Source organism: Pseudorca crassidens, chromosome 10 (assembly GCF_039906515.1).
Source record: "Pseudorca crassidens isolate mPseCra1 chromosome 10, mPseCra1.hap1, whole genome shotgun sequence".
NCBI classification, from domain to species: domain Eukaryota; kingdom Metazoa; phylum Chordata; class Mammalia; order Artiodactyla; family Delphinidae; genus Pseudorca; species Pseudorca crassidens.
In genome coordinates, this window is record NC_090305.1 from 99343250 (window position 1) to 99356883 (window position 13634).

Consider the following 13634-nt stretch of genomic DNA (forward strand, 5'->3'; position numbering starts at 1 on the left):
GGTGACTGTGTGACTTCAGTGGGATAGTACACGGGACATCCTTTCAGCGGGAGCACCTGAGGACTCTGCTATCATCCACACTCCTGAGATGAGGGGCAGGGGACCAGAGAAGTCGTCAGTGGCCCTCTCAGGATGCACAGCCAGTAAACACGGGTAGGAGTCGCAGCCAGGCTACAGACTCCAAGTGCAGTGCTCCTTCTGCTCCAGCACAAGCTCAAAGAAGGAAGGAGGGGGCTTCCCTGGTGGCGCAGTGGTTCAGAGTCCACCTGCCGATGCAGCGGACAGGGGTTCGTGGCCCTGTCCGGGAGGATCCCACATGCCGCGGAGCAGCTGGGCCCGTGAGCCATGGCCGCTGAGCCTGCGCATCCGGAGCCTGCCGTGGAAGAAGGAACTGACGAATTGCCAAGAGGCACAAGCCAGAGAGTGATCATTCTGAAAGCTACCCGCTAAGGGCTGTTGTTTGCCTGACTCCCCACGTTCCTTGACCGAACAGATAATGGTGAGTAAACAGAGCCGGCCTTGCCTGGGGCCCTGGGAACCAGGAAGGACGCCTTGGGGAGGCATGGAAGTGTCCCAACAGGTGGTGAAGGGGATCAGGTCCCCAGGGTCATTTCTTTGGCAGTGACCGATGGTGGCAGCGAAGCTCACTGTCAACTTGAGGCTGTGCTTGTTTGGCTCCTCTTCAGCTAAAGAGTTAGAAGAGCTGAGAGGCAAAGGGGAAAACAGGGCAAGGGAGACAGAAAGCCCAGCTGCACAGGTGGCACCCACCCTGAGTCATCAGGCACCCAGAAACCCATTCTTGCCTAGACTGAACCTTAAGCCAATTCATTTCACTGCAAATTAAACCTGCAGTATTCCAAGTCTCTGGCAACACCATGAATTTACCAAGCATCCTAAGTTAGAGGTACACAGAGGTACATGATTATAGGTCGAGCCGGGGGGTAAATGTGAACCATCAATAAACAGACAGACCTATCAGAGAGTTAATATCTACATAAACAGCCGACACAAATCATTAAAATGTGAAGATGAATGGGAAGAAGGCATGAGGAGGAAATTTCCCAAGGAAAGAACAGAAATAATAAAATACCATAGAAAAAGTTGTTTGGTAACTGCATCACCAGTTACCAAAGAAATGTAAGTACAAACTATGATGTGTCACATGACATCTATTAAATTAGCAAAAATAAAGAATAACAGTAAAGCCCAATGATGGCAAGGTTGCAGGAAAACTGCTAAGTTCAAATATTGCTAGTGGCAGAGTATTTTGGAAAGTAATTTGGAAACATATCTTGAGACAGAAAATTATTGATACCTTGTGACCGAATGATCACACTCCATGGAGTTTTTGCTAAAAGAATCCAAAAGTGTAAGGTCCAAAGATGCTAGTACAACAACGAGAAGTTTAAAAGCAATCGAAACGTCCACAGTATGGAAATAGGACAACAAATAACAACGTGTTCACCTAATGGAATATTCTGGAGCCATTTAAGATGACAATTGCGAGGCTTGTGTAACAACTTAGAAAATACTTTTAATATACCTAGTGTGCAAAAAGAAAGATATACATTTGACCCTTAAGCAACATGGTTTGAATGGTGTGAGTCCACTTTTACACAGATTTTTTTTCAATAGCAAATATGATCCGAGGTTGGTTGAATCCTATACAGAGGAATTGCATAGACTGAGGGTATAAATTATACTCAGATTTTCAACTGTGCAGAGGGTTGGCTCCCCTGACCCCCGTGTTATTCAAGGGTCAACTGTATAGAGGTAGGGTTACAATTATGGAAAATTTCTATTTCTAGGGATACAAAAATAAAATAGGTTCAGAATAATGAAAAGTGCTCTTAACTCAGTAGGGTCGTGGGGAGTGGCTGATTTTCAGTGCCAGTTTCCTCATCTAGGAATTTCAGCAGCCTCTCTCTGCCTCCCCCTCCCCCTCCCCCTCCCCCTCCCCCAAATAAGGAGGGAGGCCTCTGGCCAGCACCGCTCACACCCCACGTGCTTCTGTCTTCAAGCCCAGTTTCCCAACACGCCCTGCTTCCCTCTCCCCACACTGTTCTGGTCAATAAGGGACTCAGGCTTTCAGCACCCAGAGGTTGGTTCAAAAGAAAGAGAAACCACCAGAGCCCCCAGCAGGGAGGAAGCCTGGAAGTCACGAGGTGACCCACATTCCCTGAGTTTCCAGTTTATAAAGCAGCTCTGAAGTTCTGATCTCCCCCAAGACTCACAAGAATCCCCTGGGAGGAGGTACAATCGGAGGATATCATTTGAGTTAGAAACTGAGGCTCAGAGAGGTGAACCACCCTTTCCAGGGTTTCACAGCTTGTCAGTGGCACAGATGGCAGAACCCAGGCCTGAGGACTCCAAAGCCCACGTTCTGTTGGCTAAGTAGGGAGGTTACTGGCAGAAGCTCAGCTGCCCTTGAAACCTTCATAGCAAGAAGAAATTTTGCTTCACCAGAAACCTCCCACGAGAAAGAACACTGGTTGTCCAGAGGTTCCTGAACTTGAGCTTGTGTCAGGATCACGTGGAAGGCATCTGAATACGGATCACTGGGCCCATGCTGGTCTGGGGTGAAGCCCAAGAACTCGCATGTCTGACAAGCTTCCAAGGGATGCTCATGCTGCGGGTCCACAGACCACACCTGGAGAACCACTGGTCTGGAAGTCTCGATACGGGCTTGAGATTAGAGGTGTATTGGGGGCAGCAGAGGAGAAACGGTCTCCATAAAAACCAAGGAGAAAAACGCATCCTTCTGCTCCCACGAGGGAAGTGAAATGAGAAAAGAAGATGGGAGGGAGGCTGCGGGTCTGAGACGTAACCTCGCTTGCAACTCCACCACCAACTTCCAATAAAGCCACAGGAACCACGCGTGCTCAGTGTTAGTGGTTTACTGCGTTGGAGGGTACGGAAATTGAGGGGGTGAGTGACTGAGTGTCGTGTGGGAATAGGGGTGAGACACACGGCCAAAGACAGCCAGATGGACAGGCTGGCTGTCTGGATTCCAGCCACCTGGAAATTAGGGGAAGGGCTTTCAACATCCGAGGCTGTGGTATCAGAGGACAAAGCTCCTGTGGGCAGAGCCAGCTGACATATAAATCTGCTGAATTCATGATGGGGCTGGCCTATTGTGGCCTCTATCATGCGCCGGCATGAGATTCCTGTCGTGCATTTATGAATGTGATATGAATGCAATGGTCTCATTCAGTGGCTGCACCCCTCCAAGGTGGGGGAGGAGCCTGGGCATGGCGACATGAGGATGCAGAAACCGGGCGATCACCCTGAATCACAGCGGCTGGTGTGAAACCCAAGATCCTACCTAATGCCTTCACGGAAGCCTCTGGCATCTTCCAGAATACTCTGCTAAAATGTCCTTGGAAAGTTGACTCACCCGTTAGCTCAACAAATATTCACAGAGTTTCAGGCAGATGCCGGGCGATATAAAACCTTTAGACAGTCATGAGCTAATGCTTTAGTGGGTGTTAATTGGCAACCAGCCAGTCTCGTTTTCAGGTAAAATGGTCAGCAGACTGGGGCGGGAGGGCGGTGAGAAGCAACCTGGTGACTTGGGATTTACATTCCAGGTGTCAGCAGGCCGACCCTGTTATTATGATCAGGGCACCTATCAGAGCAGCCAGCATGCTCCAGGGCAGTCCATGGGCTCCTGACTCATGCCACGTGTTAAGCCGGAGGATGGAGGAGTGTATCAGTGGAAAGGGTGGATGAGAGACAAATTGGGAGTTTGGGATTAACATATACACACTACTATATTTAAAACAGATAACCAACCAGGACCTACTGTATAGCACAGGGAACTCTACTCAACACTCTGATAACCTATATGGGAAAAGAATCTGAAAACGAATGGATACATGTAGATGTATAACTGAATCACTTTGCTCTACCCCTGAAACTAACACAACATCGTTAATCAACTATACTCCAATATAAACTCAAAATGTAAAAAAAAAGAAAAAGAAAAGAAAATGCTCACTCTGACAAGCGCTCCAGAGAAGTGCGTGTAGGATGAACTCCAAGGGGGTGGTGGCGGATTGGGGTGGGTTCTTCTGGAAGCCCACCCAAGACATCCCAGAGGCCTCCACTGTGAAAGAAAGCGCGTTTGCAGTCAGTTTGAGAGTAGTCCTGTATGTCTCATTGTGCTTAAAGGAATTCAGAAGCCAACCTATAACCCCGAGGGAAGAGCTCTAGGCTTGGAGTCACGAGCCCCAGGTTAGAATCTGGGCTCTGCCACCTATGGGTTGTGAAAACTCAGCTAAGTCATTTCCCCTTTTGAGCCTCATTTTCCTCACTCATGAGAGAAGCGCTAACACCTACATCCTAGTCTCTGAGAGGCCATGGAGAACAGCGGTTAGAGGTCGTGACTCTAGAGCCCGGCTGCTGGGATTCAAACACTAGCTCTGACACGTACAAGCTGTGTGACTTCTGGCAGGTTACCTAACTTCTCTGTGCCTCCACTGCCTCCTCTGTAAAATGAGGCTAATTATCATTTCTAACAAGATTCCTTCTAAGAATTAAACAAGATAATATGTGTAAAGCACCTAGAACAACTTCTGGTATTTACTGAGGACTACGTAAGTGTTTGTTTCAAAAGCGGTCAAATAGGATATTTAATTGTCAAACTCATCACCTGCCACTACCTATGGAAGGGAAGGGTGGCGATTTCTGAAAGGAATTTGCTGCAGGTGCAGGTACCATGGGATCCTTTCCAAGCCCAGTGGGGGGAGCCTGGGAGAACCATTTGGGTATGCTCAGGAAGGCTAGCAGGATGAGCATAGACAACCCCTCCCTGGATGATCTCTGCTGAGCAGCAGAATCTCAAAGGCCACCCTGAGCATTAATGGAGTTCTTCGTGGCACCTGAGGGGAGGTCCCAGAACTTTGGGGGGTATGCAAGGACAGGCCTGGTGCTGGCCCCTCAGAGAAGCCTAAGGTGTCAGCTGGCAGAAACACCCTACAATAGCAAAGCAAGAACAGCCTGCATGCATGGTGGGCCCAGGGCTCTGGACTGAGTTGTGTCCCCCACCCTCAAATTCATATGTTGAAATCCTAACCCCCAATGTGACTATTTCAAGTAAGGATGCAATAAAGGTTAAATGAGGTCATAAGGGTGGGGCCCTGCTCTAAGAGGACCAGTGTCCTTTTAAGAGGAGACACCAGAGAGCTCACTCTCTCACTTCTCTATATAAGGACACAGGAAGAAGGCGGCTGTCTGCAAGCCAGGAAGAGAGCCCTCACCTGAAACCAAAACAGCCAGCACCTTGATCTTGGACTTCCAGTCTCCATAACTACGAGAAATAAATGTCTGTCATTAAACCACCCAGTCTATGGCATTGTGTTACGGCAGCCCAAGCGAAGGCACCCAGGATGCCTGCATGTCCCCAGGTACCCAGGGGACTCTGGAGGGCTGCCTCCAAAGTGCAAAGTGCACACCCCAAGGGGTGTACGCCGGGGCGGGACCAAAGGCAAGACAAGGAGTGCATCTGGTGAGACCAGGGCAGAGGCCCCTACCAAGCATTCTGCAGAGAAAGCATAGGTTAGGGAGCTGCCATTTGTCCACCCAGAGGGACAGCTATATACAGCACTAGAAGGGGCATGGGCATCACCTGGGCGCTTCCTCAGTGAAAGGAGCCACTAACATCCCCCAGGTGTCTCTGATATTGCCTGGTATTGCTGGATGCCAGCCCACCTACCTCCATCCCCAAATTTCTGGGACTCACCTGAGGAAATCTGACCTATGTCCCCAAAAATGTTACCATCAACCAACACCCGGGCTCTGCAGGGCTGGTTGTTGTTATGGTTGTTTAAAGTTTAACTCCAGACACTCACTGGCCACTGCTGCTGTTCTATCCCATATCTCTCCCCAGCCCCAGGCTCACCCACCAGAGTCTCCCTCCCCAGAGTTTGATACACACAGAGCTCAGACACAGTGTGCAGCCTCCCATGCTGCTGACCATGTTGGTGTCAGCCCCACCCATCAGGACATCTCCCCAGCACCTCCCCTCCTGGCTGCAGCCCCAAGGCAAGCCCCATGATCTCCCCACCCACAAGAGGGATTGACTCATTAAGGTGAAGGTCTAGAAGGAGCTCACACAATCAGACCCAGGATCTCCTATGTCACACTCCAAGCCAGGACCCTCCAACCCACTTGCAGAAATAGTCCCAGAATCCATGTGTAGCATCTCTGCAGAGGCGGCTCCCCACTCTCCACCAAAAGCTCATCTTCAATTGCAAATCATAGGTTATCCTATTCTCTTTCAAAGCACCCTGTAACTAGAGGGAAAGCTTTGACATCACCGAGTTCAAATCAGCACCACCACTCAGCAGCTGTGTGACCTCGGGCACATTACTGCACCTCTCTGAACCTCAGTAGCTCCCACCTTCTGAGTTATGATGGAGATCCAATGAGAACTAACAAATGTTACCCCTCCCTCCATTTGGAAAAGCATTACTACTATTGATTAGCAGTAACAATAACTAATATATCAAGCTCTCTCCATGTACCAGGCACTACGGTGCTTTTCCATGCCTTAATTCATATGTTCACTCGCTTAATCCTAGGGGTTAGAAAACACAATTACCCCATTTTACAGAGGAGCCAACTGAGACATGGTGAGATTAAGTAACTTGCCTGAAGTCACTCTGGGTATGTAGCAGAGCCAGGATGAACCTGAATTTATACAGCCCAATTTATATCTCCTCTTCTCAAAAACACACATCTCAAGATTTCCTGTGCTTGGTATTAAATGTCAATTCAAAACTACTCGGAATCCAGTTGAAAGCTGCTCAGATATCTTGACTCAGCTGTGACATGAGTCATTCTGTGCGCATAACAACAGCCACTCCTAACAGCTTCCAGAACTACGTAAAGCCTTGATTTGCTGTCAGCTGCTTCCCTCCTGGTGGAGCAGACATTCAGCTTGACTGGAGCTGGACCCTCGTTCACAATCCTCCCCTTCTGTCCATGGAAAGCCAGCCCAGAGATGCCAGGGTCCTAGACCTGTGTACATCACATGAACATTTTTAACAAAGTATTTTTTTCTATCATCTGTGAAAATTCATTCGCAGAATTTTCTGGCTGAGCATTTCTGCTCTTCTTCTCTCCCCAGACATGAATCTGTGTGGTACTACTTCCATTTATTCGCTCAACAAATATCTATACAGCTCCTGCTGGGTGCCAGGCGCTATGCTCCAAACAGTTAAATTCAAAACAACAACTTATTCCCAGTTCCTATTCATTTCCCATGAATCAATTTCTCAGTTAATTCCTTAGAATCTACGTTCAGAAACCTTGAAAGTCCTGTAGGCTCCACAACTCCAGGTAACCTGACTTGATTAAAAGAAAGATTGTCCTGTTCCAACCCCTTTAGATAAATCCACCCCCCCCCCCCCGACCATCCCCAACACACCCGTCCCGGGCAGCATACGTGCATGCGTACCAGGCCACTGCTTCCCCTCCACACTTCTCTCCCTCTCTGGCTCCATCCTCCTCTCTGAGTTTGCAAGCTCTCTCCCCCCATCTCCCTGGGTCTCCTGCCCCACCTCCAGAGCCGCTTTCTCCTCAGCACCGCTCCAGGGCAAGATGCCCAGTCCCTCCCTCCAGTGTGTGTTTTGCCCCCAACACCAAGCAGTTCTGCAACCCCAGCTGGGTGTCCGACAATTCGACTGGGCTTCTGATCAACTGGCTATAGACCGGAGGTCCCCACGACCCCATCCTCGCGTTTGGTTAGTTGGCTAGAGCGGCTCACAGAACTCAAAGAAACATTTACTTACTAGATTACCAGGTTTTGGGTTTATTATAGAGAGAGAGAACTCAGGAACAGCCAGATGGAAGAGATGCACAGGGCAAGGCATGGGGGAAAGGGGGCACGTGGGTGCTTCCATGCCTTCTCTGGGGCACCTCTCTCCTGGGACCTCCCCGCGTTCAACAACCCGGAAGCTCTCCCAGCTCCACTCTTCGGGTTTTTATGGAGGCATCATTACATAGGCATGACTGATCATCACTGGCCACTGACCACCGCTCAATGTCTGGCTCCCTCCCCTCCCGGGAGGCCGGGCTGTGGGATTATGCCAAGAAGGGGGACAAAGGCCACATACGTATTTGTTATTATAAATCACAGCGTCACGCTGTGCTGTGTGCCCCTTTCCCACATCCCAGCCACCACCTTCTTCCCCAGCTTCGTTGACTCCAGGGAACCAACCAAATGAACCACTCTTTGCCTGGTCCACTAAATGGGATAACACTCAGGTCTATCGAAAGGACGTCCCATTTTCCCGAATTAGACTAGCTCTGCCTATGCTACGGTACACAAACTGTGGATGGAATATGCATGTTGCCTAAAAGTTCTCCTTACAAGCCCATGCCAGCGCCAGAGCACATGAAAATGAAATACTATAGGGCCATCCTCACATGACTGAGCGAAACAAAGCCCTAGTCTACCTGAACACAGTCAGGCCAGGCTCTAACCTCAAAAGTTCTATTCCAGTAAGAACGGCTTTTATTTACCTGGCAGAAGTGCCAAGTTCATCAGATAAGTGCAACCTAATGAATCCATCTCCTCGGCTGCCCCAGTTTAATGATCCTATTAAATGTCCCCAAATGTTTTTTCCAGGGGTGATCAAGGACATTTTTTTGTTAACACTCCATTAAACTTCTGACAGTCATTTCCCAAACAGCCTATTATCTCTGTCTCCTTTGAGCCAGTCAAGGTTAAATTTTAAGCCAGAGTTTACCAAGCTCATAGCGGATGGGACATTTTATTTCACGTTGGATCCTCAGCAACTAACCCTGCGCTTCTAATGCTGACACCGGCCACTTGCTCCGTAACTCCTGAAGCCTGTCTTCCTAATTTCCAATCTATCAAGATCCTTTCTCACTGTAAACATACATTGTGTCTGAGTTTTGAAAAAGTTTATACTGTTTCCCGTAAAAGACCAGTCACAGCTAAGGAATTTCACAAGAATACTGGCCTTTCGTCCTCAGGCAGCTGCCCTTCTTATCTGCAAGAGCCGTTTTAGCCCACATCATTTTAATACTGAACTCGGCCACTTCCTCCCAAGCCCACGATAACAGGCACGTTGGGACATGTGAGGCTTTATAAAGACAGTGAGGGGTCACAGGGGAAATCACACAGCCGACAGCACTCACCCCCAAATCCCCACCACAGACCCCTTCTCTCCCCCAGTCTCTCTCCCTGGCCCCAGTCACCAGGGGGCCCCATGGCCGTGTCCTCTCCCTCCCCACTGCCAGACTGCTGGTTCTGAAACTGGGAACCACTGACCTCAGTGTTCATAACAGCACTATTTACAACAGCCAAGGTATGGAAGCCACCTAAGTGTCCATCAACAGATGAATGGATGAAGAAGATGTGAGATATATATATATATATATACACACACACACACACACACACACACACACACACACACATATACATACAATGGAATACTACTCAGCCATAAAAAAGAACAAACTTTTGCCATTTGCAGCAACATGGATAGACTTGGAGGGCACTATGCTAAGTGAAATAAGTCAGACAGAGAAAGACAAATACTGTATGATATCACTTGTTTGTGGAACCTAAAACATACAACAAACTAGTGAATATAACAAAAAAGAAGCAGACTCACAGATATAGAGAACAAACTAGTGGTTACGAGTGGGGAGCGGGGAGGGGCAATATGAAGTGGGGGACTGAGAGGCACAAACTACTCGGTATAAGAGAGGCTTGAGGATATATTGTACATGGGGAATAGAACCAATATTTTGTAATAACTGTAAATGGAAAGTAACCTTTAAAAATTGTATAAAAATTTTAAATAATAAAATAAAGATTAAACGTATGTTAAAAAATAAAATAAAACTGGGAATCACTGAGAGAAGAGTTCTAAAAAATGACTGGTGCCAGGTTCTAACCTAGAGATACTGACATAACCGGTCTGGGTGTGGTCTGGGCATTGATTCTTCACAGCCCAGGAGGACTATAGCCCCAGACCGCGTCCACTCAGCCCCTCCTCACTTAGCCTGAGCCATTCAGCTCCATCCTCAAGCTTGAACACCCGCCTCCTCTGTGAGGCAATGGGGCCCGTGAGCTCCAGTTTTCACAGCCCCACCACCCCCTATCAAACCCCACACTGAAGCTGAGCTTCCCTTGGGTAATCATTAATGTTTGCCCCATTAGTTTCCCTACAGCTAAAAAAGAAAAGGGTGTGTTTCTTGTCCCCAGGTCTTATCAAAAGAGAGATGTCCACCAAAGCCCTGCGTTTTTTCCACCTGGCCTGCTTTGCTCACTTCTCTTGAGGGCATTTAAGTCTGGGACCCTGGTGTTGTCCTCGTTTCATCCTATTATCACCATTCCTATGTTCTAGGGGAGAAAACTAAGGCTCAGACTCATATAACTGGTAGATCCTCTCAGATCAACTTGACTCAGAAGCCCAGGATCTTAAGATCTACAGGATTCTGCCATCTCTGGATGAGCTGTCTTGGTACACCACCCTACTCTATCCCCAGAGAGCTCTGGCTGTTGGAAAGTCCCTCCTCTGTAGAGTCCCAAATCTGCTTTTCATCTGCAAATATTAACATGCATATAAAAAAAGAGGGACGGCAGCAGAGTCTCATATAAAAAAGAGGCAGGGAAGCAGAGTCTGGGAGCTAGATGCATTTTGGCTGACTGGTAGGTTCTGCTCAGCTCGGGGCCAGCTGAGCCTCTGCTGTCTGGAAAGACTGCCCTGGGCTGGGGGGCCCAGAATGCCCATAGAGCCAGATGCTGAGGGCTCCAGAGGGATCTAGGTGCTCATACGCTAACAGGTGAGAAGCAAAGCGTTCCAGGAGACCAGAAGTGTGGGGTTGGAGGGGGGCACTGGGTGGGGGCAGCACAGAGGGGAGGAGAGGGCCTGCCACACAGGCTCTGATTTGGAGCCAAGGTTGAAGGGATGCAGGGGCTCAAAATCAAGGAACACGTGGGGCTTCTAGAAGCTAGAAAAGGCAAAAAAAAGGACATTCTCCCCTATGGCCTCCAAAAGGGATATTGGCCAGCTGACCCCTTGATGTTAGGAATTCTGACCCCCAGAACGGTAAGAGAGAAATTTCTGTGTTATTTTAAAATAAGTTGTGGTCATTTGTTATAGCAGCAAAAAGAAAGTTAAAGGTTCGGGTCCTTCCACCCCACTAGTTGCCTAGGGCTGCCGCAGCAAAGTACCACAAACAGAATGGCTTACACAGCAGAAGTTTATTGTCTCACAGTTCTGGGCTCTACAAGTCTGAGATCAATGTGCCTGCAAGGCCACATTCCCGCTGAGGGCACAGGGGAGGATCTGTTCCAGGCCACTCTCCCAGCTTCTGCTAGGTCCTTGGCTTGTAGCAACATAACTCGTAGCTTCACATCACATCCTCCCTGTGTGCACATCTGTTCCTGTGCCCATATTTCCTTTGTATGAGGACACAGTCCTTCAGGATGGGGGCCCACCCTAATGGGCTTATCTTAACCTGATCATCTGCAAAGACTATTTCTAAATAAGGTCACATTCACAGGTACTGGGGGTGATGCCTTCCACATCTTTCAGGGGGGGCACAGCTCAACCCATACACAATATTACTCCTAAAAGCTGCCCTGCTTTAAAAAAAACCCGGGGCAGGAGGGCAATGATTCCTTCCCGGCAAAAACAAGCCGTCCTCACTTCCTCCAGCGGCTCTGCTGACCCCACAGCAATGGCCCAGGAGCAGAGGCCGGATGCTCAGGTAGAGTGTCCACCCACAGTTCCCTGCAAGTTCATCACACTCCGCGGGGTCTGCAGTGCTGCGGGGCCTCCCGCATCCCCTACCAGGCAGCAAACTCCTCCAGGCGGGGACCACGGGGATCCCCACCCCCCACAGCCTCCAGGACCCGCCGCCTGCTGCCACGTGCCGCTTTAGGCCGGACCCTGCATTGGTCACTGGCTTTTCGTGTCTACCTCTCACGGGAACTGTGCAGTCGGCTCCGGCTCCTGGGCTCTTCCCCGCTGCGTCCTCAGCACTGGCCATGAGCCAACACACCCAGTAAGCGTTTGCTGAGATAGCGGGTCACTCATCTGCGGTCACCATCCACTGGGCACAGCCACCCCAGCACCAAGTCGCTCCGTGTTGAACGAAGAAATGGCCCCAGGAAAGCTCCCCTAGATACAGAGGAGCTGAGCTGGCCCGGTTTTAAACGCTGTCCATGAGGTGGGGGCATTCTCTGAATCACCAGGGCTTGCCATGCAGCTCGCTTCCCAAGCTCAGGTGGAAATTACGGCGGGGTGGATTCTTTCCGGAGCAGAGACCTGATCCTATAGGAGACAAAGCAGAGATGGGGCGAGCAGAGGGTCTCTCTCTCTCATCTTAGCCCCTCGTGATGTTCCAGATGGAAACATCTTCAGGGCATCCAGTCAATGGAACATCAGAGGGGCTCTGGACCAGCCACCACACAGCTCCAAGGCAGATGCAGAAATCCCTGCCTGCAGAATCCCCTCTGGACAGCAGGCCTCTCTATTAATGAAGCCACAAGGCCCAAGGCCGAAGCTCCGGCTGCTCTAGGGTATCAGGGCCTGCTCTGGGTCCGAAAGAAAACGGTGACTGCTGTTCCCACCACGTGCACGCAAACCCTCCCCCAGAGCCGCTCCAGAGTGGTTTCTGAACAGCGCTGTCACTGCTGGTCCTTGAGGCCGGCAAAGGTTCATCTCTTTTCTCTCACCTGGAAGCCAGGTGGGCATCACCTGAGCAACGGCAGGGGCCAGTCTCCCTTATTTTGGTAACTACCCTTGCAAAGGAACAGGGCGGCTTATTTTTATAAATAAAGTTTCACACAAACATGCTCCTTGATTTACGTACTGTCTGTGGCTGCTTCCAGGCTTCGCATTGCAGAGTTGAATCAGTGTGACAGAGACTGTATGACCCACAGAGCCTGAAACCCGGGTCAACTTCCTGGAAACGCAACCCACAGGATCCCAGCTTCGAAGATGCCACGAGCTCGGTTTAATGTTCCGCTGCCACCACCTTGAAATTGGGAATCTCTTTTTAACGAGGGGCGCTGCATTTTTGTTTTTCACCAGATCCTGTAAATTCTGTAGCCAGTCCTGCCTAAGTGTTTACTAGCCGGCCCCGAAGTCTGCCCAGCTCTCTACTTTTCCAATCCTTGACTCCCTTTCACTCTCTGACTTAACAAGTCTGACCTCGAGAAGCTCAGCCCTTTCTGGAGCAGCCTATCAGCTGAGAGTCAGTTCTTCCTTAAGAGTAACCCTCCCAGCTATCACTATCAAGAGAGCCTACAACGAGCCAGGCACTGGGTTGAATGAAGCCAGAGTGCGGCAGTGTGCCACTTATGTACCCGTCCTTGGGACCACCCAGAACAAATCTCATTCCTTAGGTCTTCAGGGACTTAAGTAAAGTTCATCTGTTTCTCCCTGCTGAGCCTTCTCTTCTCCAATCCAAAATTGTTCTGTTTCTCATTAAGACATCTTTCAAGCTCTTGTACCATCTTACTCACTCTCTCTAGATACCATCTAGTTTCCCAAGGCCCCAAACAAGGCTCCAAGTGTAGTCTGACCAGTGCAGAGTTTGGTAGCTTGGTCACCTCCATTATTCTAGACGATATATCT

General features: G+C 49.5%; 1 long non-coding RNA gene across 1 annotated transcript; it reads left to right on the plus strand.

Moving 5' to 3' along the window:
* Window positions 1–417: 417 nt before the first annotated feature.
* On the plus strand, window positions 418–5306 carry LOC137233144 (uncharacterized). Its single transcript, XR_010947319.1, has 3 exons — window positions 418–499; window positions 3591–3724; window positions 5214–5306. It is a non-coding gene; the product is annotated as an uncharacterized lncRNA (long non-coding RNA).
* Window positions 5307–13634: the final 8328 nt, after the last annotated feature.